This window comes from Moschus berezovskii, chromosome 23 (assembly GCF_049115385.1).
Source record: "Moschus berezovskii isolate FMDL1 chromosome 23, NW_MosBer_1.0, whole genome shotgun sequence".
NCBI classification, from domain to species: domain Eukaryota; kingdom Metazoa; phylum Chordata; class Mammalia; order Artiodactyla; family Moschidae; genus Moschus; species Moschus berezovskii.
In genome coordinates this window covers 63,400,026-63,408,276 of record NC_142482.1, presented here as the reverse complement: position 1 = coordinate 63,408,276, position 8,251 = coordinate 63,400,026, and positions in this window count along the sequence as shown.

The following is an 8,251-nucleotide window of genomic DNA, read 5'->3' as shown; positions in this document are numbered from 1 at the left end:
CGCACGCCGGTGCTCGCTCGGAAGCCTCTGAGTTGCTGCCCCGGGGCTCCGCGAGCCCAGACCTTCGGTTTACGTCGCCATGGCAACCATTCTCCCGGTGGGCGGGGCTGTGACATCACAAAGGCTCGGCCTTCCCTCAGCGCCCGCGCCGCAGGGGGGCTGCGCTGTAAGCGGACTCGCCCCGCCCAGTGTGCGCCGGCTTCCTTCCTGGTCAGCACCCCTCTTGCCATTCCCGTCATTCTCCTGATTGATTTTTTCACGTGCACCACCTACCTTCCTCTTCCTGCGGAGCGAACCTTACAGTCTAGAGGGGCGGCTCTGACAATCGTGGTCCCGGGCCGCAGCATCCCACGTGCTGGGAACTAGTTACAGGAGCAAACATTCCGCAGGACCCGGGCGGCGGACTCGGAGATCTGGGCGCAGACAAGCCCACCCGGCGAAGGTGACTTCAGTGCTGACTCGGATGGAGATCCAACGCTCCACAGGCTGCATATGACGCATGATGAAGGCAGGGCGGCACACCTGTCAGTAAGCAGGGAGGGGTCCGCGCTAGATCGCCGAGACTCACCCCCCCACCCCAACCCCCCAGCCCCCGCCAGGTCCCCTATCCCCCAAAACAGCGGGAGACCCCTCCTTGAGATTTGACCATGGCCACCAGTTCTGCCCACACATCTCATCTCGGGGATTTATAGATTGACAAGGGTGGCTCAGACGTAGAGTCCGCCTGCAGTGCAGGTAGACCTGGGTTCCATCCCTGCGTTGGGGAGATCCGCTGGAGAAGGGAGTGGCTACCCGCTGCAGTATTCTTGCCTAGAGAATCCCGTGGACGGTGGAGTCTGGCAAGCTACAGTCCATGGGGCCGCAAACAATAGGACTCGACTGAGTGACTAACACACATAAGGCATTTAGGGGCCACTGGGGGCCTCTGGACAGTCTGCAGGCCAGTTCTGCGGAGTCAGTGAGACTCAGCAACTCCCGGCTCTGCCCGAGGCAGGAGCAGTTCTTTGGTCTGTTCTGGGTCTGCCCAAAGTGGGGAGACTCGTACAGTCCCAGTGATCCAGCTGCCAGCCTAAGCCTGTAGCCCTGCCTCCCTGGGGTCCACAGTCTATAGTCCAAGCTGTGTGACCAGTGACTGAGTAGGAAAGCACACAGTTCTGAGAGGGTTCATCTCAAGCACCATGAGTTCTCTAACTAGACTTTAGGAGTCTGGAAAATATCCATCTCAAAAGGAGAAAAGCCAACTCCTTGCTAACAACATGTGAGCTGATTTCCTCCTGAAAGAAGCTGTTCAGAGTTCTTGAGAATAGATACAGAAATCAACAGTAGCCAATTAAAAACGGAAAGGGCAGGGGGGCTCCCTGAGTCTGCAGTGGGTGGGAGCCAGCCACCCCCAGATGGTGCTGTCAGGAATGAGCCCAAAGCGGGCAGCAGGTGTGACCCTGGCCACGAGGGGGTCCTGATGTGTGTTTCTGACCTGCAGAACTTGGGTCACCTGCCTGCCTCCAGGTCTGATAGGCAGGAGCCTGAGGGTCCCCCCTCCACCCTGATTGCAAGAGAGGCAGGAAGGAAGTGGGGGCTCCTAAGAAGGGGTCCCCAGCCCGGGGTGGGGGGCGAGCATTGTGAGAGGCACAGGTGGTCCAGCAGGACAGGAGCTGGTATGTTTCCATGGCAGCAGGTCTCAGGTCACTCCTACAAAACCGACTCTGTGCCTGGGGCTTCTATTCATCCCGTTTTTTGGAATGACCTTTATTCTGATGTCAAACTCCTACTGTTAGCAAACTCAGGTTCAGCTGCAGGTCGATCAAGAAATCAATACTGGGAGACAAGTGTTAGGTAACAGGAAAGATGGTTTTATTGGGGAAACTGCAGTCTTGGGTAGAAGGTGGACTTATGTCCAAAAGACAACTCCTCACTCCCTGGGTTTTGCTTGGAGATCACGTAGGAGAGGGCTATGCCAGGGCAGAGGGTTGCAGGGGCCATGATCAGCGCACGGACATTCTTCCGATTGTGAGGCAACCAGGGGTCAGCATCACCAACCTTCTGGTTCCATCCGGTCAGGGGTCCACATCTTGTGGGCAGCACACAGTTAAGTTCTCCCATCGGGCAGCGGTTTCGGTGTCTGCAAAACAGCTCAAGGGGTGGGGCTCAAAATATTATCTACAGTTCCTGAGGAAGATCTAAAGGTCCCTGACTTTGTGCTGCGCTCAGTTTAATGACTAACCTCTTACTATTTTGTCTCACTTGACTGCTTTCCTTTCTCTCTGTGTTTTCTCATTTCTCTGATCACATTTATTCTTTGGCTAACGTTTTTCTACAGACAAGAGGCAGGTGGATGACACGAGTGGGGAGGTCTGTCCCAGGAAGGCCGAGAGGGTCCTGCTTGGCTTCACTACATTTCTCAAGACTAGTTCGGGGCTGACCTCTTGGGAGACACCCCTGGAACAGGGCATCCTGCTGCTCTGTCCCGTCATGGCCCACATCCTCCAGGTCCTTCCGCCAACACTGCGTAGCCCTGGCTCCTCTGGACGCCCGAGAGGTCTGGCGGGGGAGAGGCTGGAGGGCGGGGACATACTGGAGCCAGAGCATCTGTCCCCTCCCTCTGCTTTCAAGGGTTCCTCAGCTGTGGCCTCCTAGGCAGGCCTGCGGGGTTCCAGCCTGGCCAGGAGCCCTGGCTAATTTCCCATGGCCCCACCACTCATTCCCATTTCGGCATCTAGTTACTTCCCTCACATGTGTAACAAATTTCCTATATTCAACTTCCTCTCCTGGAAACTCCCAGGGCTTCTGTTTTCCAGATGAAGCCTGATCCCCACCCACTGCTCAGAGACAGGAGACCTTGGTGGCCAAGGGGATAGGCTGTGGCATCAGGCCGGGTTGGGTCCACGCTGACCCTCTCTGGCTGTGTGACATCAGACAATTTACTTTAGTGCTCTGGGTCTCAGTTTCTCCACCTAAAAAGTGGGACATAAGAACACCTGGGAGAGATGCTGTGTGATAGCACAGAACCCAGTACCTAGCTCAGGATGCCAGTCTGCCTCCGTCATAGTGTGGCTGGAGGGGTATCCTGGGTCACAGTGTGGCCAGGAGGGTGTCCTGCGTCATAGTGTGGTCGGAGGGGGGTTCTGACTGGAGGTCTGCAGGGCACCCCAGCAGGGTGGTCGTCATCTCCACAAGGAAGGTGACAGACAGGAAGGTGTTTGCCCATGACCACAGACCATAAGAGGCAGAACTGGGACTCAAACCTGGGCAGTCTGACTGCACAGCCCAGCGCATGACCACCCCTGTGCCTCCTCCACCCCAGCCACCGCCCCTGCCTGGGGAGACACGGTGCCCAGACGGCTGGGGAGGGCCAGGTCAGGGGGTCTGCAGCTGGGGATGGATGCTGCGCGTTCTCAGCCAGACAGGGTCCCTCCCTGTGCTTCTCGGCCTCAGGGGCCCTGATGTCTGGGCCCGTGTGAGTTTAGAACCCCTCCCCCGGGTGCCGATCCTCTCCTGCAGAACGGACGTGGACCACGTGGGACGCCTCCGTGGCTGCCCCGGGAGCCTGGAGGCTGACAGTGGAAGCGGGAAGAAGCGGCCCCGCCGCCGGCAGGGGGCGCTCTCGGCAACTCCCACTGGGGCTGGACGGGCGCCGTGGCGCTCAGATGCCTGCCTGCCCCGGCCACTTGCATCTGGCTTTCCCTTTCTCCTTCTTTCAGGTTCAGAGGTTGCAGGACGAGGAGAAAGTCTGCCTAGCGGTGAGCCAGGGCTCTCGTGGGCCATACGGACCCTGTGCACGGCTTCCACCTCACTGCCCTGCCACACGGGACCACCTGGCTCCAGTCCTGCTGTGGTCCACACTACTGTGGGCCCATCCAGGGAGCCCACCAGGCCCTGGAAGGGAGTATGAAGCATTCCACCTGCCCCTCAGTCTCCTCCCACCCCAGGGCCCTCACCCGTCCTGGCAGTGCTTGGGCCTGGCCTGCTCTTTCCCTCACTGTCATCGGATTGCTTGCCTGACAGCGCCAATGGGCAGGTAATTTGATTGGCGTCTGGGGAGAAAACAGGGCGGCTTTTGGCATCCACATTTGGCTGCAGGAGAATGTGTTCAGAGAGCTATAGGCAAAGTGTCAGAGCCCAGGGTAGGAGTCTGGGCCGGGTTCTAGGATGCCTAGGGTCTAAAGAGCGTCCTGGGAGGGCCCTGGGGGAGCAGGGACGCTGCGGAGCCTAGGGAAGGGGAGTGACCCTGCGCGGCTGCGGTGCAGAGTGCGCGGTGGTGAAGGCAGTGGGGGGTGGGTGGAGGCCCACGGGTTGTGGGTTGGGGGTCGGGTGGGAACTGCCCGCCAGGTCAGGGAGGGTTGGCATGTCGTTCCCGCTGTGATGGGGGGTCTGTCATCGCTCCCGGGATCAGATTTGTTCCCGGGAGCAGAGGACGGTGGTGCAGGCGGGCAGAGCTGCGGCTGCGCGCGGTCCCACCGGTCACCTGGCGGCGCCCCCGAACGCCCTCTGTCTGGCGGGACTCACCAGGGAAGAACCTTTTGTCCCTGGTCGCGGCGGACGTTTCCCGGTGACGCAGGACGGTAAACAAACTACCCGGAGGGCCCACGACGTCAGGCGCAAACTGCGATCTTGTGGCCGGGCGAGCGCGCGGCGGAGTCCAGGTCGCTGTTCTGCGCGCCCGCGGACGAGGCCGCAGCCACCTCCGGCCACTGAGTCCTGCTGGGGACCCCAGGGCCCCTTCCTGGACTGCTGCAGACCGCCGCGAGGGGCGGGGGTAGGGAGATGGGGGTGCGGACATCAAAGTCTATGCGGCCCCTGTGCCCACAGGCAAACACCCTCCCCCTCCAACCTGCCTGATGATTTACACCTGGTCGGGAAACCTGAGCCCTGCCCCAGCCCCGGTTCCACCGGAATCCTCATTTATTCAGAATCCTGTTTCAGAAACACGGTTTAAATAAACCCCTTCCTCCCCAAACTCTAACCCAAGGTGTTTTTACCCCAACTCTGCTGGGCCCTTTAGTGAAAAGTGAGTGAAGTCACTTAGTCGTGTCAAACTCTTTGCGACCCCCATGGACTGTAGCCTACCAGGCTCCTCCGTCCATGAGATTTTCCAGGCAAGAGTACTGGAGTAGGTCGCCATTTCCTTCTCCAGAGGCTCTTTGTGACCCAGGGATCGAACCCAGGTCTGCCACATTTTTGGCAGACGCTTTACCGTGTGAGCACTTCTGAAACCAACAGCATCAAACCTTGGGCTTCCCAGGTGGCTCAGTGGTGAAGAATCCATCTGCCAATGCAGGAGACTCGGTTTCTAACTCTGGGTGGGGAAGATCCCTTGGAGGAGGGCATGGCAACCCACTCCAGTATTCTTGCCTGGAAAATCCCATGAACAGAGAAGCCTGGTGGGCTACAGTCCATGGGGTCCCAAAGAGTCCAACACGACTTAGCAATTAAAACACCACACGACCATCCCTGGTCAGTTATGTGTGTGACAAATATCTCCATTTTCTAAAGACTTTACAGACATGTCTTCCACGTTTTTGTCTTTAATCCTCCTGGAAACTATTTGCGTGTGTCTGTAGTATGTCAGAGGCTCAGTTTCACTCTTCCCCTGTTTGGCTAATGGATTCCTGCCAAACACTAAGGTCTATGATCCCTCTATCTGCACTTTGATCATGGCCACATATGAAGGGTCTGTACATACCCTGTTTCCCTGCTGCTGCTGCTAAGTTACTTCAGTCGTGTCCGACTCTGTGTGACCCCGTAGATGGAAGCCCACCAGGCTCCCCTGTCCCTGGGATTCTCCAGGCAAGAACACTGGAGTGGGTTGCCATTTCCTTCTCCAATGTGTGAAAGTGAAAAGTAAAAATGAAGTCGCTCAGTCGTGTCCGACCCTTAGCGACCCCACGGACTGCAGCCTACCAGGCTGCTCCGCCCATGTTTCCTGGCTCCGTTTTATTCAATCAGTCCCCTTGTCATCTGTTTCATTCTGTGTGTGATCACTCATCACTACAACGGTTCTAAATATCACTTCCTAGTGACAGACGCACAGGCTGCTAGTCAGCGCCTTCCGAGTGCATCTTTTCCTGCACAGATGCCCCGGGACACCACGCCCTCCTGCTCTTACATCATCTGGCTGATCTCACGGCCTCCTGGTTAGTCGTCACCTTAGGACTTGCCTTCCTTCTTCCCTGCAGGACAGTGTCTTCTGCACCCTTGCTCTCCTCCCCTGTTTTGGTGAAGTGTTCTTTTAGAGGCTTTCTGAGGCCGTCACAGGAGTGAACTTTCAAGAGCTTGCACTTTCAATCACCTGATTGATAGGTTGGCAGGATACAGAATTCTGCTACTACTACTGCTAAGTCGCTTCAGTTGTGTCCAGCTCTGTGCGACCCCACAGACGGCAGCCCACCAGGCTCCTCTGTCCCTGGGATTTTCCAGCAAGAGTACTGGAGTGGGTTGCCATGTCCTTCTCCCACAGGATTCTAGGCAGGAGTAATTTTTCTCCTAGGACATTGAAGGCATTTGTAGCCCCTTATGACAGATAGTATTTTCCAGAAATGGCCAGAGCAGCACGTCCAGTCCTGAATGGTCTTCCAGAACCCCGCTGCTCTCCACCAGGACACCCCTCGGACCTCAGCGGGTGTTCGGGATGCCCTGACAAACAGCAGGCGTGGGGGTCAGGTGGAGTGACTCTCCAGACTAGGTCACGACAGACAGAGGGCTTCCTCCTGGCTCTCTTTCCTGGACTCTCTGCCCTGGAACCAGTTTCCTCGTTCTGAGAAAGCCCTGGCCACGTGGGAAGGTTGCACATGGGTGTGCCGGCTGGTAACCCCAACTGAAGCCTCAGCCTGGAGGCAGCATCCTTCCCAGGCGTGAGTCACCAAACTTTCAGATAATTTCAGGCCCCAGGCTGCAAATCACCAGCGGATTCCAAGTGGTGCAGAAATAGACTGCCCCCTCCACAGCTACTCAAATGGAAGATTTGTGGGCAAAATAACTGCCGGGATTTGCGATATAGCTTGTGTGACAGAACGGCCCTCCTCACGCCAGTTACTAGCAAAACAGAGCTGAGGACACGGCAGTGAGCCCTGCACCTGTGGAGACGGGGGTTCAGCCAGTCACTTCACATAAATGTGCAATTCAGTTCAGTCACTCAGTCATGTCCGACTCTCTGCGACCCCATGGGCTGCAGCACGCCAGGCCTCCCTGTCCGTCACCAACTCCTGGAGCTTGCTCAAACTCATGTACATCGAGTCAGTGATGCCATCCAACCATCTCATCCTCTGTCGTCCCCTTCTCTTGCCTTTAATCTTTCCCAGCATCAGGGTCGTTTCAAATGAGTCAGTTCTTCGTATCAGGTGGCCAAAGTATTGGAGTTTGAGCTTCTTTAAAAACATATTTATATATTTATTTATTGCTGTGCTGGGTCTTTGTTGCTGCATACAGGCTTGCTTTGCCTCCGGAGAGCAGGGGCTCCTCTCGAGTTGGGGTGCACAGGCCTCTCATGGCAGTGGTTTCTCTGGTTGTGAAGCACAGGCTCAGTAGGGGTGCACGAGTCTAGTTGCCCCACGGCATGCGGGATCTTCCTGGATCAGTTATGGAGCCCGTGTCCCCTCCATTGGCAGGCAGATTCTTAACCACTGAGCCACCAGGGAAGCCGTAAATAACTTTTAAAGTAATGTGAAAGAAGGTGAACTGTGAAATTCCAGATGTTCAAGCTGGATTTAGAAAGGGCAGAGGAACCAGAGATCAAATTGTCAACATCCGTTGGATCGTCAAAAAAGCAAAAGAGTTCCAGAAAAACATCTACTTGTGATTTATTGACTACACCATAGGCTTTGACTGTGTAGACCACAACAAACTCTGGAAAATTCTTAAAGAGATGGGAATACCAGACCACCTGACCTGCCTCTTGAGAAATCTGTGTGCAGGTCAAGAAGCAACAGTTAGAACTGGACATGGAACAACAGACTGGTTCCAAATCAGGAAAGGAGTACATCAAGGCTGTATACTGTCACCCTGCTTATTTAACTTATATGCAGAGTACATTATGAGAAATGCTGGGCTGGAGGAAGCACAAGCTGGAATCAAGATTGCTGGGAGAAATGTCAATAACCTCAGATATTCAGATAACACTACCCTTATGGCAGAAAGCAAAGAAAAATTAAAGAGCTTCTTGATGAAAGTAAAAGAGAGTAAAAAGTTGGCCTAAAACTCAACATTCAGAAAACTAAGTCATGGCAGCCGGTCCCATCACTTCCTATAGATGAGGAAA